Source organism: Heterodontus francisci, chromosome 13 (genome assembly GCF_036365525.1).
Source record: "Heterodontus francisci isolate sHetFra1 chromosome 13, sHetFra1.hap1, whole genome shotgun sequence".
Classification (NCBI taxonomy): Eukaryota; Metazoa; Chordata; class Chondrichthyes; order Heterodontiformes; family Heterodontidae; genus Heterodontus; species Heterodontus francisci.
Genome location: NC_090383.1, coordinates 78,212,942 through 78,237,869, shown reverse-complemented (window position 1 = coordinate 78,237,869; position 24,928 = coordinate 78,212,942). Strand labels below are relative to the sequence as shown.

The 24,928-nt window shown below is 44.3% G+C and overlaps 1 protein-coding gene across 3 annotated transcripts in view; it reads left to right on the top strand.

Moving 5' to 3' along the window:
• Positions 1-24,928, top strand: part of LOC137376119 (spermatogenesis-associated protein 7 homolog) — a 181,588-nt gene that overhangs the window by 47,011 nt on the left and 109,649 nt on the right. The window lies entirely within an intron of this gene.

Genomic DNA, 24,928 nt, shown 5'->3' with positions numbered 1-24,928 from the left:
TTCAACCGGGACTTTTCCAAACCTCTCCTTTTTGGCTTTGGATTTATTTCCCTTATTTATGAGACACCTTCTGATGCTTATTTACGTTAAAGGTGCTATATACCTGTAAGCTTTTGTTAATACTGCCTGGTTATTATACTTACATTTTCATGTTTGCTGAATTTCATTACTATTGATCTGGCTGTTATCCATTCACATGTTGCATTATGCAGTAGTGGCTGTTTCATGGCTTAATATTGGTGAGTGGCACACATTATACTTCAGACTTGAGTGGAAAATAGCTCCATTAATTGGTAAATGATTTACAAATAACCCATGGCAAAACACTAATTTAATGCACATGGAAGATCTAGCCAATGTAGGTGTTCCACTAAAACTTAAATAACTTGCAGAAAATTCCAGAGCAGTGATGTTTGCTGCAGGCATGAAATTGTTGCATGCTAGATCCCCATTCAGTGAACAACAACCTCCACCAGGGTTCAATGAGGAACCATTAAAGTGGCCATTAAATCTTCTTCCACCAACATTTCTCAATAAAATATTATTGATGTTAATGTCATTTGTGTTTCTTGTCAAAACATTGTTCATAAAATAGCAGGACACATGTGGTGCAAAATGTGGATTGATAGAACCTGTTGTTTTGGCACTACAGGTGCTGTTCAATGCCAAAAATGTGTCTGTGACACATGCAAACTTTTGAGGTGAGTTGCGCTGGATGCCATATTAGTGAGGGCATTAACATACATGCAGTGAACAGCCGCTGGAAGTGCTCAGAGAATGCAGATCATGATGTCAATCAGTGTACAATGCTGATTTGATGCCAGCTCTACCATCTTGGAGCTCAATGTCCTAGCTAATGCCTTCCTTGCACAGTTAAAATGTTGAGCATGGGTTCAGCAGCAGGTGAGGAAGCAGTAATGCAATGATAATGTCACTGGACTAATAAGCCAGAGGCATAGGCAAATGCTTTGGGGACAGAGGTTTGAATCCCACCACAGCAGAAGATGAAATTTGAATTTAATAAAAATCTGGAATTAAAAAGCGAGCCTAATGGTGACTGTCATGCAAACCCCCCACCTACCAAGAATGAGGCATATTAATTTTGTCATACAGACATTGATTTTAAACTAATGCTGGAGCGAGGAAATGACTTGTTCAACAGATCAGCCGTGGCTGGAAAAAACATTTACACATTAACAGACAGTGCTTGTGGAGACAAAGGACCATTCCCTGACACATTCAACCCACAATGGACTTTGATCATCAGACATTGAAGGTGAGAAAACTCACATTCCTGGATGACTGCTAAGATGACCGAATCCACAAACAGATGTGGTCAAACCAGCTAGTCACATGACTAACCTGCTGGGCAACCTGAGTTTTTTTGAATTGTACAGATAGTTGGAGAGAGAGAGACTGTTTGCTCCTGGACTGTAAAGATCTCTCCTGGCTGGCTCGCCACATCTTCTCCAGACTGCTCCCATCTCTTTCTCACAGAACTCCAAATCCATTGAAGACGTGAACCTCAAGAGAGAAAAGTCTCCTACATCGAACAAGGTTTAAGAAGAATACTGTGCCCCAACGAAAAGCAAGATCTACCTACAATCAAGGACTCTACAGCGAGCTCGAAGAACAGTAACCAAAACCATCTTCAGATATTGCTTCAAACTTTTCCATTTTACTTCCTCTGCTCTTTTCTGTTTCTATCTGCATGTTTGTTTATCTTGTATGCATACTAGCATGGGCATATCTTGTATCCATAGGAGTTACCCGAATTAGAGTTCAAGTTTAATAAATTTCAACCTTTCTTCTTTAAACCTAAGAAAATCTGTTTGGCTGGTTTCTTTGCCTTATAATTGGAAAGCAGTGAACAAGGATTCACTAAGGGGGAGCTACATACATGGTCTGTTTAAAATTAAACCCTGTATGGTAAGGCTGTGAGGGAACCCTAGACCCCTTTCTCACCTGGTTGCAACAGTGACTATGAAACCATTATCGATTGTTGTAAAAACCCATATGGTTCACAAATACCCTTTAGGGAAAGAAATCTGCCGTCCTTACCTGGCCTGGCTTACATATGATTCCAGAGCCACAGCAATGTGGTTGACTCTTAACTGTCCTCTGAAATGGCCTACCAAGCCACTCAGTTGTATCAAAGTGTAAGAAAAAGAATGAAACTGGATGGACCACCTGGCACAACCTAGGCACTGGAACCGACAACGGCAAACCCAGCCCTGTCGACCCTGCAAAGTCCTCCTTACTAACATATGGGGGCTTGTGCCAAAATTGGAAGAGCTGTCTTACAGACCCATCAAGCAACAGCCTGACATAGTCATGCTCACGGAATCATATGTTGCAGACAATGTCCCTGAGACCACCATCACCATCCCTGTACCATCCGGTGGAACAGGACATACCCAGCAGAGGTAGCGGTACAGTGGTATATAGTTGGGGAGAGGGAATTGCCCTGGGAGTCCTCAACATTGACTCTGGACCTCATGATGTCTCATGGCATCAGGTCAAACATGGGCAAGGAAATCTCCTGCTGATTACCACCTATTGCCAACACCCCTACCCCGACCCTCAGCTGATGAATCAGTACTTCTCCATGTTGAACACCAATTGGAAGAAGTAGCCAGGGCACAAAATGTACTCTGGGTGGGGGACGTCAATGTCCATCACCAAGAGTGGCTCAGTAGAACTACTACTGAACGAGCTGGCCAAGTCCTAAAGGACATAGCTACTAGACTGGGTCTGCAAGAACCAATAAGAGGGAAAACCTACTTGACCTCGTCCTCACCAGTTTACCTGTTGCAGATGCATCTGTCCATGACAGTATTGGTAGGAGTGACAACCGCAAGGTCCTTATGGAGACAAAGTCCCGTCTTCACATTGAGAATACCTACCATCATGTTGCATGGTACTAACACTGTGCTAAATGGGATAGTTTTCGAACAGATCTAGCAACTCAAAACTGGGCATCCATGAGCTGCTGTGGGCCATCAGCAGCAGCAGAATTGTATCTGACCACAATCTGTAACGTCATGGCCCGGCATCTTCCCAACTCTGCCATTACCATCAAGCCAGGGGACCAACCCTGGTTCAATAAATAGTGGAGATGGGCATGCCAGGAGCAGCACCAGACATATCTAAAAATGAGCTGTTAGCCTGGTGAAGCTACAACACAGGAGTACTTGCATGCCAAACAGTGGAAGCAGCATGAGATTGACAGGGCCGAGCGATCCTGCAACCAATGGATCAGATATAAGCTCTGCAGTCCTGCCACATCAAGTCGTGAATGGGGCTAGACAATTAAACAACTAACAGGAGGAGGAGGCTCCACAAATATCCCCATCCTCAACGATGGGGGAGCCCAGCACATTAGTGCAAAAGCCAAGGCTGAAGCATTTGCAGCCATCTTCAACCAGAAGTGCCGAGTAGATGATCCATTTCAGCCTCCCCCTGACCTGCCCAGCTTCACAGATGCCAGTCTTCAGCCAATTTGATACACTCCACATGATATCAAGGAACGACTGAAGGCACTGGATACTGCAAAGGTTATGGGCCCTGACAATATTCCAGCAATAGTACTGAAGACTTGTGCTCCAGAACGAGCTGCATCCCTAGCCAAGCTGTTCCAGTACAGCTACAACACTGGCGTCTACCCAGCAATGTAGAAAATTGCCCAAGTATGTCCTGTACACAAAAAGCAGGACAGATCCAACCCGGCCAATTACGGCCCTATCAGTCTAGTCTTGATCATCAGCAAAGCGATGAAAGACATAGTCAGCAGTACTATCAAGTGGTACTTGCTCATCAATAACCTGCTCACTGACACTCAGTTTGGGTTCTGCCAGGGTCACTCAGCTCCTGATCTCATTACAGCCTTGGTCCAAACATGAACAATAAAGCTGAACTCCAGAGGTAAGGTGAGAGTGACTGCCCTTGACATCAAGGCAGCATTTGACCAAGTGTGGCATCAAGGAGCCCTCACAAAACTGGAGTCAATGGGATTCTTGGGAAAGCTCTTTGCTGGTTAGAGTCATACCTAGCACAAAGGAAGGTGGTTGTGGTTGTTGGAGGTCAATCATCTCAGTTCCAGGACATCACTGCAGGAGTTCCTCAGGGTAGTGTCCGAGGCCCAACCATCTTCAGCTGCTTCATCAATGACCTTCCCTCCATCATAAGGGCAGAAGTGGGGATGTTCACTGATGATTGCACAATGTTCAGCACCATTCATGACTCCTCAGATACTGAAGCAGCCCAGCAACATCCAGGCTTGGGCTGATAAGTGGCAAGTAACATTCGCACCACACAAGTGCCAGGCAATGACCATCTCCAACAAGAGAGAATCGAACCATCTCCCCTTGGTGTTCAATGGCATTACTCATCGCTGAATCCCCCACTATCAACATCCTGGGAGTCACCATTGACCAGAAACTGAACTGGACCAGCCACATAAATACTTTGGCTACAAAAGCAGGTCAGAGGCTGGGAATTCTGTGACAAGTAACTCACCTCCTGTCTCCCCAAATACTGTCCACCATCTACAAGGCACAAGTCAGGAGTGTGATGGAATACTGTCCACTTGCTTAGATGGGTGCAGCTCCAACAACACTCAAGAAGCTCAACACCATCCGGGATAAAATGGCCTGCTTGATTGGCACCCCATCCACCACCTTCAAAATTCACTCCCTTCACCACCAGCACACAGTGGCAGCAGTGTGCACCATCTACTGCAGCAACTCGCCAAGCCTCCTTCGACAGCACCTTCCAAACCCGTGACCTCTGCCATCAAGAAGGACAAGGGTAGCAGATGCATTGGAACACCACCACCTGCAAGTTCCCCTCCATGCCACACACCATCCTGACTTAGAACTAAAGCACCGTTCCTTCACTGACGCTGAGTCAAAATCCTGGAACTCCCTTCCTAACAGCACTGTGGGTATACCTACACCACAAGGACTGCAGCGGTTTAAGAAGGCAGCTCACCACCACCTTCTCAAGTGCAATTAGGGATGGGTAATAAATGCTGGCCTAGCCAGTGATGGCCACATTCAATGAATGAGTTAAAAAAAGGCACTACCCCCTTGCATTACCTTCCCCCCCTGCCCCCTCCTCCCCACCCCACCCCAGCACCCTCCACTAGTGGGATCGTCAACTACTTACAGATTAATTTCTGGTTGATTTTCTTCTGGCTGTTGCTACAATTCTACAACTGTTTGGTGCTTTCTGTAGTTGTTTAAAATCTACAAGGAGAGGTGTGGCAGATGCTCAAAGGTTTTTTGGCTGATTTCAAGGCTTCTGCACAAGCTCCTTCCTGGCAGATGTAGGCACCCTAGTAGCAGAATGCAGATGACGTGGAGATTGAGAAGCCAGAGCAGGACAAGAAGCTAGAAGAGGGAGAAGAAGGAATTGGGGGGGAGGGGGGTGAAGAAATGCTGTCAGCAGACGGCCATATCCTCCTGGGTGTTCAGGGAGCAATTCTACCAGAATCTCAGACAGGTAAAATGTGTGCACTCTCTGCACCTCATTAAAATATTCTTACTGAAATCTGCCTGCTGCTGCAGTCACAACTGCAACTTCAGATCACACAGGGGTTACATTGCCAGTGACTTGGCTGTGAAGGTGACTGTGATGATGAACTTTTATGCATCTGGCTCCTAGGCTGGAGCTGGAGATATTTGCAACATCTTGCATTTTTGCTGTGAGATAGGTCACTGACACTCACTATTCATTGAGAGTTAACTACATTTCATTCTCTCTTGCAAGCACACAGCTTCACTGGGATTGCAGGCTTCCCCATGCTGCAGGATGCCATTGTCTACACAAACATCATCTTGTGGCGCTGCATGTCAACTCTGCCCTATACCAGAACCAAAAGGAATTCCACTCCCTCAATGTCCAACGGTTGTGTGACCATAGGCAGAGAATCATGCAGGTCAGTACCCGATATTCTGGCAGCAGTCATGATGCCTTCATTCTGCCACAGTCCGCTGTGCCAGCTGCATTTGAGCCACCAGGGCAAACTAAAGGGTGGTGACTAGACAACAAGGGATATCTACTGACCACATGGCTGATGACTCTGATGCACAACCCTGGCACATGTGTGCAGCATGCATACAATGAAAGGCATGCTGTCACACAACATGTGATAGAGCAGACTATTGGAATGTTGAAATGACATTTCCGCTGCCTGGACCGCTCTGGAAGATCCCTGCAGTACTCAGCAGAATGGATGTCAAGATTTATCATGGTGTTCTGCATGTTGTACAACCTCGCCATCATGAGGGGACAAGCCTTACCACCAGCTATATGCCAAGCAGCTGAGGAACAGAAGCATGAGGAAGAGGAGAGGAGGCAAACTGGAAAGCCCTTTGCTGGCCGGCTTGTCCGTGAAGAATTCATCGGAGTCTGATACCAGGAACCATAACTTCACCAACAGTCCCACATCTTACCTACCCTCTGTCACTGACCATCATAATGTCTGCTTAGCCATAATGCAAGAATAAAATACAGCACAAAATAAACATTCCAAACCAAATTTATAAATCAAATCATTCCATTTGCATGCAAAAGTCAACTGATCACCCTTGTGTATTCCCTTAATGCCTGTCTTCTGTGTGCCTTTGCCTGTCCTGGGGCTCCTATGCAGTGCTACCCTAGTGGCTGCAGCATGGCTGGTGCATGGCTGCTGACTTTCAGTGGGGAGATTGCAGATGGCCTTGAAGGACGCCGTTGAATGACTCTGGCCCTAGAATATCTGGCTTTGGACTGTACCATCTAGGCATGGGTGGCAGCAATCTGGCTGACAGGCAACAGCAAGGATACTAGTGGAGCAGTGATGGTGGGAGGATGAATGCAGACTTCCTGAGAAAGGACAGCAGATCGTGATCCATGGAGCCATTGCCACTTCCCCAGGGCAGCGCCTCAGCAATCCTAACCTGCTGGAGGACAGATTGATGGGCTGCTATAACACCCTGCTTGTAACACTGCTCTCGCCATAGATGCTGCCTGACCTGCTATTTCCAGCACTTTCTGTTTGTATGTCAGATTTCCAACATCTGTAGTATTTTGCTTTTATAACACCCTGCAAGCTGCTTTGAGCACTGTAATCCACAGCCACGATGGTGCAGTCTGAGCTTGGCCAACAAGGTGCGATTGCATGACTGCAGTCTAAGCTTCCACTACAGCACTTAGATATCTGGTGGAAGCTGCCTGTGCTGCAATGGAAGCTAAGAAAGTGACCATCAGACACAGCATCATTGTTGGGTCTTCAAGTGTGCTGATGGAGTTGGCCACCAGTTCCATGACAAAAAGAATGGGCTCCTAGCTCTGTGCACAGCCCTCCATGCTCCTTGACTTTTACCACAGGCTTCACAAAGCGCTAAGCATTTCACGTACATACCCATCAGTGTTCTGTATGCTGCCCCATCGAAGTGGTCATCTGAATTTTCTGCAGTAGAACCCATGTGCAGCCTCGACCTCTGGAAAGCTGGCACCTGTACCTGCCCTGGCTGCAGCCCAGTTATGCCCACTTGCAGATCCCACTGTCATATTATCCTCTTAAATTACATGCAGTGTCAGTATCTGTACTGGTGGCTATGAGTGTGAAATCAAGTGATGGTGCTTTGACTTCATCACTGTTGTTGCTGTTCATGCACTACCTGATCAGGTTGCAACTCTTAGGAATCTGAAAGGAGAAAGGTACCAGGGTGAGGTTATGGTGTGGGAGATGGGGGAAGTAAGAGGTGCATGCATATCCAATCTGCAGCTTGTAAATCAGAAAAGAGTATGGGATGAGAGGGAGGTGGGATTTGAGAAGAAGGATTCAGTATGAGGAAACCATCATCCTCGATGCTTTCAGCCCTTCTACTAGCCACGGCCTCAGCAATTGGGTGCCCCAATAATGGCGAGCACTGTCTTCTCCATGAGGGTCAGGTTAGCTCCTACTGCTTCAGGCTAAAACCCTCAATCATTCCTTTGTTACCTCTAGACTTGACTATTCCACTCCTGGCCAGCCTCCCACATTATATCCTTCGGAACCTTGAGGTCATCCAAAACTCTGCTGGCCATGTCCTTACTCACACCAAGTCCTGTCCACCCATCACCCCTGTGTTTATTGCCCTACACTGGCTGCTGGTGAAGAACACCTCTGTTTTAAAATTTTCATCCTTGTTTTCAAATGCCTCCATGGACCGGATCCTCCCTATCTCGGTAATCTCCTCCAACCCAACAACCCTCCAAGATATCTGCCCTTATCTAATTCTGGTCTGTTGAGCATCCCCGATTTTAATTGTTCCACCATTGGTGGCCGTGCCTTCAGCTGCCTAGGTCCTAAGCTCTCTATGGCTGGCCCAGTTAAATTTCTGGTCTAAGGTCACCCCCAAGGATGTTGATGGTGGAGAATTCAGCGATGGTAATGCCTTTGAATGTCAAGGAGAGGTGGTTAGATTCTCTCTTGTTAGAGATGGTCATTGTTCTGGCACCTATGAGGCATGAATGTTAAATAAAATTCATAACTGTATATAATCCGTCATTACCTATATATAATTCATACCTGATGAGAGCTACTTTCAAGCCTTTCTAAGAAATGTGAAGCCAAAATTCCTTGAGGTTCCACTTTCACCTGCCCTATCTCCAGCAGGAGACTGAAAAACCCGACAGAAAATGATGGAGACACAAAAATGGTGGATCTCCTCTATTTCCAGGAATTTCTTCTTTGGCTTGTAAGAACAGATGCTCCATTCACATCTGGCAAGGCAAATAATGGAAACCACACTGGGAGATCCCACTCACGTGATTCAGTCAGGACCTGGTGGTGGCTAGTACACTGAATCATTTGAAATACATTGGCCTCAAGAAAGGCAAATGTTCATTTCACCAGTGGCATTCAGGCCAAGAAAGCAGCCTGGACCCCCAATGAAGGAAGGGGGACAATTGGATGAGGGCCAAAACAGGCACAGGCATTGCGATGCATGATTAACCCACATTCATTCCTTCCGCTGCAGGCAGATCGCTAACTTTGTGCTGCTTATTAAATGCTACTCATATGCAGCCAGTGCTAAACACGCTGTTGAGTGGCTGTACGCCTCAACATGGGAGCCCAAGCACATGCAAAGCTAATATCACTTAAAGCTAGCCTGTTCTACTTAAAATCTGCCTGCACCTCATAAAGGGGAGTTGTATTCTCGCTGCAGCAGGTGCAGGAACTGGTTACAGAAAACATTCTGAGTGGGAAGAACACTGACTAATGGTGCAACAAGGCAGAGAGTGTGCTCAAAGGTTATTAGACTCAGCACTAGAGGCCATGGTGCATGAGGTGGACAGGAGGAGAGATGTCCTATACCCACAGGAGACCAGCAGGCCCTCTAGACAGACACTGTGAAGGCAGTGGGAGCAGATAGCTGACACAGTCAATTCCCCTGTGTAGCCCTGAGGATCTGGATGCAGTGCTGAAAGAAGTTCAATGACCTCACAAGAATAGTCAAGGTCAGTGAATGCCTCTGCAAATGCCATATCCTTACAACTGAACCACTAGCCCCACACAATGCTCAATTCACCACCTGCCTTCACTCACCTACCCAACAATCTCTATCAATCATGACTCATACTTCATATTCATACTTTCACTTCACCCTCACACACTTAGCACTGCTGCAAACTGACACCCACATCTCACAGCTTGCACACTTTGACAGCTATTCAACTACAACAGACACATTACCCAAACATATTGTGTCACACTCACTGCTGCACTTCCCTCTTTCTTGCAGAACAAGGTGGGGCAGAACTGCAGGCAGCAGCACCTAAGCAGTGGGAGACAAGCACAACTGCATGTTGCTTTTTCATGTAATGTGCAATCTTTAAGGTAAATGGTTGTAACATTAAACTCCATTGGAATAATCTTGCATTCTTGGTCTTGAATTTTTCTGAAAACTTCAATGGATTATGATTGGTCTAAACAGGTATTTCCCCTTAACGTATACTTCAGAATGTTGAGAAGCCAATACAAGACCTAAAGCGTCCTTTTCAATAGCGGAGTTCCTCTTTTGGTACTTATTTAGTCTTCTAGAGAAGTAAATGACTGGCCGTTCAATACCAACGTCTTCAGCTTGGAGTAATACTGCTCCTACTCCTAAATCATTGGCATCAATAACGACTTTAAAGGCTTGCTAAAATTTGTTGCCACCAGGACGGGTTCATTTATTAAAATGGACTTTAATTTCTCAAATGCCATTTGACAGAGTTCTGTCCACTGGACCTGACACTCTTTTTTAACAAATTCATCAGTGGGGTAACTACTGTACTGAAGTTAGGAATGGACTTCCGGTAGAACCCACATATCCCTAAGAATCGTAGTATTTCCTTTTTTGACTTACGGACTAGAAAGTCTATTATCACCTGAATCTTAGCTTCTCTAGGCAACACTTGACCTTGACACATGACATGCCCCAAATAGGTGACCTTAGCCTTGGCAAACTTGCACTTTTCTAAGTTTATTACCAAATTGGCTTTCTCTAACTTGTCGAACAGAGTCATTAAGTGTTCAACACGTTCCTCCCAAGTGTCCCTTGTTACAGCACATGTGTGACATGGGTGGTTCTCACTGTTCAACTCCCCACCTGACTGCAGCAAGTGTATTTGAATTAGAGTTTAGCCCCTTGGTGTTTTATTTTTCAAATAAACAGACAGCGACAGGTTTTCCTTCAGGTTTTTAAAAACAGAAAGTCAATTGTTTATTGATCAATACGCCTTATCCTGAAATTGTCTCAACCACCTTCACTCACACATTCGCTCGCGCGCGCACACACACACACAAGAAGAAACACTTACAGAAGGGAAAGAGGTCGGTGGGTTTTAATGAGAGAGAAGGGTTATAATAAACCTGTTGAATTCTCTTGAGACTCAAGTTCTAGATGGTTGCAGGCCTGATATGATTGTAGATTGCTCTCTTGATTGAAGGTTCGGTTGAAAATGGTGGCCAGTTCTAGCTCTCTCTGTTGTATAATGTAGATGTCAGATTTTTTCAGCAGGGCCTGTGCTTTCTGGCTTCCTGGAATGCCAATTGTTACAAGTAACTTCACTTTCTGGGTTAGTCTCGCTCTCTCTCTCTCTCTGGCTGTCCTTTTTAAAGGTAAAACTGTGTCACTTCTCACTTCCTGTTAGGAGACATTCTGGTTTCTTCCCATGGTGATTGCACAATTGCCCAGGAAGTGGCTACTTCAAACCTCCTTTATTTTAGGAGAAGACATTCAATTCTGAAATTTTTAAGGATCGGTGTAAGATGGGTTTCATTTACACCTTTTGGTTTTGAAGATTTTTTTCTTTGTCTTTGTCAGACTGCTTGGATACACAAAAGGCCCATTCCCCTTTTTTCTCGATGGCTATTTTGGACTATCGTTCACTTTTAAACATAAAGGTTCATTTTTTAAAGACAAAGTCTGTTTTTTCATAACTCTTCAGAGTTAGTCCGTGAATGTTGTATCATCGCTACGTGACACACTGTATACCAACAGATCATCAAGGTACACAACACAAGTGCTTAGTCCAGAATCACCTGGTTGGTCAATCTTTGAACTGTGGCTGGTGCATTTTTCACACGAAACAGCATGACCTTAAACTGAAATAGGCCATCTGGAGTCACAAAGGCAGAAATTTCTTTAGCTTGGTCAGTCAAAGGGAGTTGCCAATATCCTTTCAGAAAATCAATCTTGCTAATAAAGACTGAATTCCCCATTCTGTCAATGCAATCCTCAAGTCGTGGGATTGAATAAGGCTCTGTTTTAGTTACTGCATTGACTTTCCAATAATCAATCTTCTGGAACTGTCTGGCTTTTGTACCAGCACAACTTAAGAACTCCAGCAACTTTGACTAGATTCAATTATATTGGTCTTTAAAATATATTGAGCTCTTCTCTGACCTGAGCCAATTTATCAGGATTAAGTCGATACGGGTTCTGTTTAATGGGTGTAGTTGTCCCTACATCAACCCCATGAATAGCCAAAGGAGTTCAACCTGGCTTATCTGCACATATGGCTTTAAACTCTTTTAACAGCTCAGCTGTGTCCCTTTTATGTTGTTCAGGAAGATAGTGTAGAACTGTATCTGAACTTTCTAACACTTCTGTGTTTGCCAATTTCACCACATGGGGCTCAATCTGAGAGTTCTCAGTCTTTGCCTCTTCATCCAGTTCATTAATATCTTTATCCTCCTCTTCTGCCGTTTGGCATATATTTACAAGGTTCACGGTCACAGTATCTATTCAACATATTCACATGACACACCCTTTGACTTTTCTGTCTGTCTGGTGTACTAACCAAATAGTTCACCTCACTGAGTTTCCTCTTAATGAAATAAGGTCCACTGAATCTAACTTTCAATGGTTTCTCAGACAAAGGCAACAAAACTAGCACCTTGTCTCCAGGCTGAAAACTACATGGCTTAGCTGTTCTATCCGCTTGGGTTTTCATCACTTGCTGAGAAACCTTGAGATGTTCTCTGGCCATCTCACAAGCTTTTGTGAGTCTCTCTCAAAAATCTGACACATAATCTAAGAGGGTATTTTCCTCTTCCTGTGCTACAAATCTCTCCTTAATGAGTTTAAGGGTTCCCCTAACCTCATGCCCATAGACCAATTCAAATGGACTGAAACCAATGGACTTATTTGATGTGTCCCTGGTGGCAAAAATAAAAATGATATCTCCTTATGCCAATCATGAGGATACTCAAAACAATAGGCCGTAATCATACTCTTTAGGTTTTGGTAATACCTTTCCAAAGCATCTTGTGCCTATAGGTGATAGGCGGATGATTTGAGCTGTTTCACTCCCAAATATACACATGACCTCTTGAAATACCCCTGACATGAAATTCAACCCTTGGTCCAACTGAATTTTTTTTGTCAATCCATATCGAGTGAAAAACTGAATTAACCCATCAATCACAACTTCCACTGTGATGTTTATCAAAGGTATTAACTCTGGAAATTGAGTGGACAAATCCATGATGGTAGGAGAAACTTGTGACCTGACTTAGTTGTAGATAAGGGTCCAACACAATCCACAAGAACCCTACTAACTGGTTCATCAAAAGCAGGTATCGGTATTAATGAGGCTGGCTTAATCAAAGGCTGTGGCTTCCCAACTACCTGTCATGTATGGCAAGTTGGGCAAAATTCAACCACATCATTTATGAAAGCCTGGCCAATAAAAGTGCTGTCTTATCCTGGCAGTCTTTCGAATACCCACATGCTGTGCCGTTGGAATCTCATGGGCAATTTTCAAAATTTCACGAGAGTACCCTGGGGGAACAACAAGCTGATGAACTCAAAGAACAAAGAAAATTACAGCACAGGAACAGGCCCTTCGGCCCTCCAAGCCTGCGCCGATCCAGATCCTCTATCGAAACATGTCGCCCAATCCTCATCTGTGAGTTTCTGGGGAGGTCTCCACTTTCTCATTAGAATGTCACTCTTAACATAATTGCACTCAGGAATTGTCTCAGCCTCCCTCTCAGAACACGCTGCCTCAGATATTTTCTTTAAATCAAGGTCTTCCTGTTATGCCAAAATCAAAGACAATCCGCTAAACGATTCAGCCTTGGTATTCAAAATCCTGAAAAAGGTTTCAGCCAGCCAGACAACTGGCTTTTCCTTTTTAACCACTGAGTCTTTCTCATCTTGTTTAACCCTATGAGCCTGGGATCTTGTCGCTACACAATCAGGGAATATTCCGGCACGTTCCTCCTGCAAAACTTCAGTTTCAGCAACCTCAACTGGCTTTTCAGAAACTACTGAAGACACCAATATCTTATCCCTAGCTAAGTAATTTCCTAACAACAAATCCAACCCGTCAATATGCAAATCAGGGACCATTCCCACTGTTACCAGACTGGTGACTAAATCACATTGGAAGTTAACCTTATACAATGGAACAGATAAATAACATCCCTCAGTGCTCTGCACTATAACTTCTACATTTATGGAACTACTTGGGGGAAAAGTTACATCCTTTTCTACTATTAATGAGTGGGTCGCCCCGTATCTCTAAGCAGCACAATCAGCTTGCCCGCCTCACCTGACAGATATGGGAAAACCTTACCCTTGAACACAAAACATCTATAACCTTCAGGGGCCTGCCTGAATTCATTAGCATACAGGGCAGCACACCTCTGCTCACTATTCATAATAGCTAAGGCCACTGGCTTGTCAGCAGCGCCACCTGTTGGGGTATCCTTTTCAGGACAGGTTTTCAGTAAAGCTACCACAACAACCAGTTTGCCTTTTAACTTCCCACTTTCTGATTTTATATGCCCTCTTTTATTACAAAAATAACACATTGGTCCTTTTGACTCAACCCTAGTCTCGTGACTATCTTTCTTACTACTCTGAAGATTGCCTGTATCCTCTCTTTTACCCTTTCTGTCACTAAAACCAATTTTTTTCATAATTTTCCTATCTCCCCAACTTCTCTGAAAGTTTCCAAACTTGGGCCTGTAACTGCTGCTTTTGGGGTCAATTCAAAATCATCTGCCATTGTTGCGGCACCCTTATTTTATCCACTTCATGTTCTTCCAGGTGGGATCTTATTCCTACAGGGATACTATTTTTAAATTCTTATATTAGGATTACTTCCCTAAGGCTCTCAAAGTCTTACTGAATCTTCATTGACCGATACCACCGATCAAAAAACATTTCCTTCTCTCTAGCAAAATCCATAAATGTTTCTTAAATTCCTGAATTTTTGCCTGTGAGCCTTTGATACCAACTCATAAACATTGAGGAGTCTGGCACCAACTTGACACAGGGCTTTGGAGCCCATCTTCTCCAGCATATAAGTAGAGAACACTTGTGGACCCATCCATGACCTAGTGTCTAATGGCCGATGTCCTAGCATTGCAACACAAGAGGAAGCGACCCAGCGTTTGGGTGCTGCAGTGGAAGCTCAGACTGAAGTCATGCAATCTCAGTTTGCTGCCACGCAAGCTCAGACTTCTGCCATCATAGCTGTAGATACCAGTCAGTGCGCAAAGGGGCTGGCAAGGTGTCATAGCAGTCCACAATCTCTCCTTCAACACATTTTAGAATTGCTGAAGTGACACCTGGGAGTGTGCCCGTGGCACTGTGGAGTATGCATCTGCTGTCCTCTCTCAGGATGACAGCATTTGTCCTCCCACCCCTGCAACTCTGCCAATGTCCTTGCTGTTGCCTGTCATCCAGCCAGCCCAGACTACTGGCATCCACGTCGAGGTGGTACAGTCTGAGGCTGAGCCTCTAGTGCCAGAGGTAGTCGATGTCATCTGCAAGGCCATCTGCGGTCTCCCCCACTGAAGTTCAACGGCCTCCACCAGTCATGCTGCAACCACTTGGCAGCACTGCGTAGGATCACTAGTACAGGCAAAGACACACAGAAGACAGGCAATAAGGGAATGCATAAGGGTGATTAGTTGACATCGGTATGCAATATGGCTATGTTTGATTTATTTTGAGTTCGTTTTTATTTTAGTATAGTAGCCAAGCAGATACTGTAAAGTTCACTAACAGAGGGAAGGTAAGATGTAGCACTGTTGGTGAATGGAAAATTGGGGTTGTGTTCACAGGTATTGCAGATAAATTAATCATGGACAGCCCAATCAGAAAGGGGATGTGTTGGTACTACAGTCCTCCTCCAGTGCAGTCTAGGCAGCATAAGGATTATTTACGCAATGGTCAGCTCATTTACATATCAAATGGGAGCACGGCTTTTGTTATATGCATGCTGCTCAGGTGTGCATGGGTTGTGCAGCAGAGTTATCAGCCATGTGGTCAAAGATGGCCCTTGTCATCCAGTACAGACCCTCTGATTCATCATGGTGGTTCAAATGCAGATGGTACAGTGGGCTGCTGCAGAAAAAAGGCATCATTACTGCTGTTAGGATACCAGGCGTTGACCTGCATGATTCTCTACCTATGGTCACACACCAGCTGGACGTTGAGGGAATGAAATCCTTTTCGATTGCAGTACATCTCAGAGTTGACATGCAGTGCCCAAAAAGCAATAACACTTTGCACTGTGAGGAAGCCTGCTATCCTTGCAAAGCCATGTGCTCACTCTGCCTGCTTCTTTCTGGCAAGAGAGAATTAAATGTATTCAGTTCTCTTGAAATACAGTCTCAGTGACTTCCCTTATGCAACAGTGGAGGGTGAACTGGGAGATGTTGCAAATATCGCCTGCTCCAGCCTAGAAGGAGCCTGATACATAAATGTTTAAGGCCACGATAACCTCACAGCCACTGGCAATGCCGTCCTCATCTTGCTGTGAGGCTGCAGTTGTTGTGGTAGGTGGTAGATTTCCTTAGTGAAGCAGAGACATCTGACATACTGTTCCTCACAGAGGTCGAAGTAGGAAAATTGCTCCCTGAACACCCTGGGCAGATATGACTTCCTACTGAGAGCCCTTCTTCCATTCCTCCTCCCTCTTCCAGCAGCTTTTCTTCCTCTATGTCACCTCTAATCATTCTCTTTGTCATGATGTAGTCCAAGCATTTGGGAGCAAATGTTTTGTGCAGAATCCTTGAAGTCAGGACCACATCCTTCAGCACCTATCACACCACTCCCTGTAGACTACAGCAACTCTAAATAAACAGTACAAACCACCAAACGTTTCTACAAACTCACAAACAGCCAGTAGAAATCAATCAACAACTAACCAGAAAATAGTTGACGCTCCTTTAAGTAGCATTGATCGTAGTCTTTCCTGCTGCTGAACACATTTTCAGCAGTGCGAGGTTAAGAGAGGGCATTAGCTGGAGCATAGAGCTCAAAAATGGCGCAGTTGGCATCAAATCAGTATTACACGCCAATTGACATCACGATCTGCCAACTCTGCATTCTTCCAGCGTGCACACCCTATCCAAGATGCAGCATGCACCAGAAGTGTACACATGCCACAGTCACTATTTTGTAACCAAAATGCTACCCATTGCGCCAAAGAAACAACTGCCATGCAACGGAATTTTGCGGGCTGTATACAGTTGCATGTATAGATACATGCTGGGAGTGTTAGCCTCATACCTCACGTCTTTTCAGCAGACAGTGATATAAACAGCTATCTCTGTCCATAAAAACACATAACCTTATATCAGTTGTTGGGAAAATGCTAGAATCTATTCTAAAGGGTGTGATAAATGGACACTTGGATAATAATGTCTGATTGGGCATAGTCAACATGGATTTATGAAAGGGAAATCATATTTGACGAACCTATTGGAGCTTTTTGAGGATGTTACTAACAGAATTGCTAAAGGGGAGTCGGTGAATGTGGTATACTTGGATTTTCAGAAGGCTTTTGATAAAGTCCCCCACAGGAGGTTGGTTAGCAAAATTAAAGCACATGGGATAGGAGGTAATATACTGGCATGGATTAAGGATTGGTTAACAGGCAGAAAGCAGAGAATAGGAATAAACGGGTCATTCTCGCATTGGCTGGCTGTGACTAGTGGGGTACCGCAGGGATCAGTGCTTGGGCCCCAGCTGTTCACAATATATTTCAATGATTTGGATGTGGGGACCAAATGTAGTGTTTCCAAGTTCATGGATAACACAAAATTAGGTGAGAATTTGTTTTGTGAGGAAGATACAAAGCAACTTCAAGGGGATTTGGACAGACTTAGTGAGTGGTCAAGAACATGGCAGATGGAATATAATGTGGAAAAATGTGAGGTTATCCTCTTTGGTAGGAAGAACGGTTGCACAGAGTATTTCTTAAATGGCAAAAGACTGGAAAGTGTAGATGTACAAAGGGACCTGGGTACCCTTGTCAATAAGTCACTGAAAGCTAACATGCAGGTGCAGCAAGCAATTAGGAAGGCTAATGGTATGTTAACCTTTATCGCAAGAGGATTTGAGTACAGGAGTAGTGAAGTCTTGCTTCAATTGTATAGAACCTTGGTTAAACCGCACTTGGAGTACTGTGTGCAGTTTTGGTCCCCTTACCTTGGGAAGGGTATTATTGCCATAGAGGGAGTGCAACAAAGGTTCACCATACTTGTTCCCAGGATGGCTGGACTGTCCTATGAAGAGAGATTGGGGAAACTAGGCCTATATTCTCTAGAGTTTCTAAGAATGAGAGATGATCTCATTGAAACCTACAAAATACTTAAAGGGATAGACAGGGTAGAAGAAGCTAAGATGTTTCCCCTGGCTGGGGAGTCTAGAACCAGGGCACACAATTTCAAAATAAGGGGGAAACCATTTAGGACAGAGATGAGGAGAAATTTCTTTACACAGAGGGTTGTGAATCTTTGGAATTCTTTACCTCAGAGGGCTGTGGAAGCTCAGTCATTGAGTATGTTTAAAGTAGAGAGATTTCTAAATGCAAATGACATAAGCTGATATGAGGATAGTGTGGGAAAAAGGCATTGAAGTGGATGATCAGCCATGATCATATTGAATGGCGGGGCAGGCTCGATGAGCTGACTAGCCTATTCCAACTCCTATGTTCCTATAACAGGTGTTCCTCCAATTCAATAAGATAAGTTACACTAAGATCAGGCCAGCAGGTTCCCTCCATCACTGATTGCACCAGACTTTGCTGGATAAGTACAGAATCTCTAATCAGTACAGAGCAGGTGAGTACAAACACCGCGATGGCACATTTCCATCACCTACCGCATGTGGCCAGAAACTCTGGCACCTACCCACCATTTTAAGGTTGGGGACATTATACAGGCTCCCCCAACCTCAACCATGTTCCCTTTAGCCTTCTAAGTAGGTGGTTGGGTTGGGGGGGGGGCGGTGCAGTGGTGCGGGAGAGTGTTGCTGATCTTGAAAATTTGAAAAATAATTGTCTTCTTCACCAGAGAAGGAATAGAAAAAGGTTGAAGAGAACTAAGATGGGGAAGAAAAAATGAACAGCTACCAGGAACATTACTTTGTTACCCAATGTTATCTCCAAATTCTCACTCATTTAGTTATTTATGGATTATGAATGAACTGTTCAGTATGATGCAATTATTTATAACCAAGAGTCACGAAAGATTGTTTAGCCAAAAAAGATGCTGAAGCACAGTTGTAATGAAATGATATCTGGAAATGTTCAAAAGCACCATGGTTGACTTCTGCTGTTGCAGAATGCTAAAACTGTTTCTTCCTGTTTATAAATTCAAGTTGTTGTGTAACCATAGTGCGTGTTACCAGGTTCATTTTGTTTATTTAGTTCCAACCAGAACATTTTGTTCACTTATGGAGCCAACTTGCTTTTCAATTATATGCAAATCACAGATGATACTATGTTTCCCTTCCACATATTAATCAGAGTCTGTAATCAATTATTTTTTTAATAGTGAGGTGAAATATAAATAGATTTTTGAACAAGGTGTTTTCATTTCTAGTCTTTGGTACAACGTTTTTCTGTTAATGTTTGCAGCTATCGTCTGTGATTACTATGCAAGATGTTAACACAAAGTTATAAAAGTAATTTTAATATACTAATGATATAAACATGATAGCTCAAATTTTTCTTTGCTTTTGAAATTATACCACGGTGTATTTGCCCTGTGTGTTAGTTCTTTGTGTTGGGTCATCTCCTATTTTTGCATTTTATTTTTCCTACCAATACGTTGCTTTGCTATTCTTGATTGCTGCAGTCATTTAAATCAGTGCATACAAAATGGTGAGGATCGGAATTCCTTTGGGTGTTCCAATAATGCTACGTGATCGAGGAAAGGAAAATTAATTCATGAGCAGACAGCAAAGGTTAATGTAGTGAAACCTGAGTTGTTTTGTTTATGCATGTTTCTAACCCAGAACCTGCATTTATAGATACATACCTCAGCATTTGTGAGGAGACCTGTCTTTGCCACCTACACTTCAGAAGAGGGACTGTCACAGATGTGCCATCCGCTGCACAATGACCTTACAATAACATCTCAAACAGAAATGCCTCTTCTAGCATTGAGGTTACACAGCAGTAAGCTTTCATGTCAGCTGGTCTTTCCAAGTTACTGCAAGACTAAATCACGCTGACAGTAGTGTACACATTCATCAAACAAATGACAAATGTTATACTTATAAAGGGCAACACCTTTATCACCTTTTCTGCGGAAAGGAGACATCAGGTGGATATGGAACACAAATTTTACTGGATGCCAAAGTCCTCTCAAATGCAAGACATCAGAGATGACACTGATATGGAAGTTGGAGCACATCATATCAACCCTTGGCTTATGTGACAGAAAGGGCTTGCATTCACGTAATGTTCAGTGTCATGCAGGCCCCCACCTGCCAAGAATGAGGCACACATTATTTCGCCACATGAACATTAACACTTAAAATTGCTGCTTGAAAGAAAAGAGAGCCGATCACAAGGAATTGCCAATACCCTCGCCGGAAAGACCTTTTTTGCATAGTAACAGACAGTATTTGGAACTGACAAAGTGGCCATTCCCTGCTCCAGTTTAATCCACAATGGACTTTTCATTACCAGACGTTGAAGGTGGAGAGGCTAGTATTCCAGGTTAACTACTAAGATGGCTGAATACACAAACAGACATGGTCAGACCAGTTTAGTCATATGACTAACTGACTGTTGGAGTTTTTTGAATTTGAACTTGCCATTGGGAATTTGAACTCAGGGAGCTCTTTTCTCCTGGACTGAGAACACCTCTTTCCTATCTGCTCCGATCTCTTTCTCACAGAACTGAAGATCCATTGAAGACATGAACCCCAGGAGAGAAAAGTTTCCTATATGAACAAGGTTTAAGAAGAATACTGGCCCCAATGAAAAACAAGACTACTTACAAAAGTGAGCTTGAAGCACAGTACACAAGAAACTCTTCTGATATTGCCTCAAAGCTCTCTACTTTATTTTTTCTTCTGCTCTTTTCTGTCCCTATTTGCATGTGTGCATCATGGGTGCAAGCTAGTGTCAGCGCATTGTACCTCCATAGGCATTAACCATATTAGAGTTTAAGTTTTAATAAATTTCACTTCTTCTTTAAATCTACGAAAGCCTGCTCATGCTCATTTCTTTGCCTTATAATTGGAAAGTGGTGAACAAGGATTCACCAAGGGGGAGCTCAAAACACAGTGTGTTTAAAATTAAATCCTGTTATAATAAGACCAGGTGAGCTAGTGCTCTAGTGCTTCTATGAAGACTAAAAGGGACCCTAGACACCTTTCTCACCTGCTCGTAACAGAAATTTGGGTGCTAGCATCCGGGATTTTACCCAAAGACAAATGAGAGAAATTGGAAGTGGGAAGCCAAATTGTTCCCAATCAAAAAAGAGCAAGATTAATACAGGTTTTCTTGTGGTTGTGTGTGCTTGGATACTTACATGTCTGCAACTGAAACTAGTAGCTGTCCAAGCCAGGGTGAAATAACTTGGGATAAATTAAAAGCACAGTCTATGGAGGAGTTGAGAAAAATGGCTGAGCAGTGTGGAATCGCTGTACATGGCAAGGCTAGGAAGTCTGAACTCATAAGGCTAGTGGCCAACCATTTTTTCCATGAATCTGAAGAGGCAGAAACAAGGTTAGAAGCAGACTCCGAGAGGGTAGTGTTAGCAAAGATACAGTTGGAACAGAGGAAACTTGAATTTGAGGAAAGAGAGAGGGAGAAAGAAAGAGCCTTCCAGAAGAAATGTGAAGAGAATGAAAGACAGGAGAAGGAACGAGAGAGAGAGGAGAGAGAAAGACAGGAGAAGGAACGAGAGAGAGAGAGAGAAAGAATATTCCAGAAAGAATCCGAAGAGAGAGAGTTGATGAAGCTTGAGTTAACTAGGGGGTGACAGAGTAACCCCAGTGAAAGCATGGCCAATATGGAGGATCATAATTCAGGGCAGGGTACAAAATTGCTAAAACTCGCTCAATTAATTCCAAAATTCAATGAGGAAGACGTGGAAGCATTTTTTGTGTCTTTTGAGAAATTGGCAAGGCAGCTAAAATGGCCAGCTTAGACCTGGTCTCTCTTACTGCGAAGCAAACTAACTGGAAAAGCCCATGAGGTTCATTCCTTGTTGTCAGATGAGAGTTCATCTAATTATGAACTGACCAAAAATGCTATCCTCTGGGCATATGAATTAGTACCCGGAAGCCTATTGCCAAAAGTTTAGAACCCTTAAAAAGCAAGCTAATCAAACTGGAGTTTGAAAGAAGTAAGCAGCTGGCTTTTGACCAGTGCCTGAGGGCTTTTAAAATAAAGCTCAGCTATGAGACTCTCAGAGAATTAATCCTGTTGGAGGAATTTAAAAACTCTCTCCCACTTTCAATAAAGACCCATGTAGAGGAACAGCTGGTTCAGGGAGCCTGGAAAGCAGCTGTTCTGGCCGACGAGTTTCTTCAATTTATATGTCAGTTTCCCAGGGGAGAGCCTTTCCTAATCACCCCCACAAATCCGAAAAGGACAAAAGGTTGGAAGGTGATAGGAGCCCAGGCAGTCCTGGAAGAGAAAAGAAAGCAGGAGACACAGGGGGCCCTCCACCAGCAAAAATAAGTAGGTGCTGTGAGCAAGAGTGAGACCCGGAGACCTGTGTGCTTCCATTGTAATAATGAAGGGCATTTACAAGCTGACTGCTGGAAACTAAAGAGGAAACTGGTAGGGTTAATCAGGGCACACCCACTCAGTGCAGACAGGACCCTGATGGAAAGCACAGAATAAGCTGTGGCTTTAACTGCAGTAAGAGTGCAACCCAGGAAGCTTACTACGGCCAGTGCAGGAAAAGTTAACAGGATTCCTGAAGGTTATCAGGGTTTTGTGTCTGAAGGGAAAGTAACACCATACCCCTCGAGTGGGGCAAGCAAGCCCATAGTTATTTTCAGGGACACAGGGCCCTTTTACTGGGAAAAGACCTGACCTTTCCCCCAGAGAGTGCAGTGAACACCAAAATGGTGGTGAATGGTATTGGAGGGCAGTGTATGCTTGTATCTGTACACTGGGTGCACCTAGAGTGCGACTTAGTTTCTAGACTGGTGACCATAGGGATTGTCTGGGGTTGACCTGCTCTGAGGTAATGATCTGGTGGGGGCAAAGGTGGTAGCACCTCCCCCCCCACCCCAATAGTGAAAGAAAGACCGCAGGAGGTCAGAGAGACAGGGCAGTGGCAGCAGATGGTCCCCTGCAGAGTCCCTGAGTGTGTCGTGGATCAGGCCATGATCAAACCAGCTCTCCCAGAGGAGACTGCATTGGCACTGCAGGCAGATAACCATGAGGTCTGCCTGTCCGAGACTTTCTTTGGAAAGTTAGGAGATCCAGGGAATTAATTAAATGGATTCTCCCTAGCTGAGGCTCAGCAAGTCGACCCAGTATTGCAAGGGTTAGTACAGGCTGCCCAGTCTAAAAGTGAAGCAGAGGGAGTCCCTGATTGCTACTATTTAAAGAATGAAGTACTGATGAGGAAATGGAGTTCTCCTCACAGACCTGCGGGCAAGGAGTGGATGGTAGTTCACCAGTTAGTGGTGCCACAGAGATACCGGGGAGAAATATTAAGAAGGGCCCACGAGACTCCAGTGGCTGTACATGCCGGTATACAAAAGACCAAAGCCCGCATAAAACAGCAGTTTGACTGGCCAAAACACCACAATGATGTGGTGGAGTACTGCAGGAGTTGCCACATGTGCCAGGCTGAAGCAAATCCCAACCTACAGTGAAACCTGCACCCCTAAGTCCAGTACCAGTGTTAGGAAGACCCTCCAGCTGAGGGCTGGTGAACTGTGAGATACCCCCGCCGAGAACAAAAGGGGACAGGCAGGCACACAGCTGGGAAAAGTTTAGAAAGAGAAGGGGGAAATGTTACTAAGAGGGCAGGTTAAAGGAAGTCCGGGAGGAATCCCGGATGAAAACCCCTACTGTCCTGTTAGCCAACCTCGAAAAATGTGAAATGTTAGACCCCACAGCCTCCTACCTAAATGCAGACTCTATGCCCCCTAGTCACCTGACCTCTCTGCTAAGGTAAATAGGCCCTTCACCTCCACTCTATCCAGGCCCCTCAAAATTTTGTACATTTCAATCAGATCTCCCCTCAGCTTTCTCTGTTCCAAGGAAACTTTGGTGACAATATCTCAAAGACAGGATCTAACTGGTGCCATTAGGTCTATTGTCCTGCTGATTGGCAAGCAAATAGATACAGGACCTAGCACAAATGGTCCGGCATCATAATGCTGATCTCTTTCCTGGTGATAGATCGTGTGACCTAAGCTTTCTTCAATGCCTGCTCATGTAGGTATAAGGATGCAGGACCAAACTGCCCTCACACTCGTCGTGTAAGTTGTGATCTGTAAGCCATAAGGTGTTAACCCCTTACAACAGGTTCAGACGTGACAAAAATTCAGTTGTGGAACTATTTTATTGAGACAAGGTCAGAACGAGTTTTTTAAGCTTTACTCAAACTAAAACAATAAACTCTGACAGCGATTTACAGTCTAACGTGGGCTATATAATTCCCATCTTATTCCTGGACGGGGAGTGCACATCTTCTTTTGCAGCTTTTGGTCTTCGGTCTTCCCTTTGTCCTCTTGTTTCAGGTTCTCTCCACCATATAGACTTGATCGGAAGGGGCTCTTTTATCCTATTTCTTATACAATTAATCCTTCCCAGTGTCCAGTCATGCTCATCTCTGTGGTGATTCACCAGGACACGTACCCTATTACGACTTCATCATTCATCATCTCAGTATCAGTGCATTCCTTCAGTTGCTTATCTCTAGCGGTCCCAAACATTCTGTTTTCAGCCTACACAAACAGTTAAAGTCGGCAAGGTCTTTTGTCTGACACACATGGTTTGAAGCTTGGCATTACTTCCGGTAATTCCTCTACCTTGACATTACTTTATAGTATGTTTTTTGACGCAGTGGTTAGCACCGCAGCCTCACAGCTCCAGCGACCCGGGTTCAATTCTGGGTACTGCCTGTGTGGAGTTTGCAAGTTCTCCCTGTGTCTGCGTGGGTTTCCTC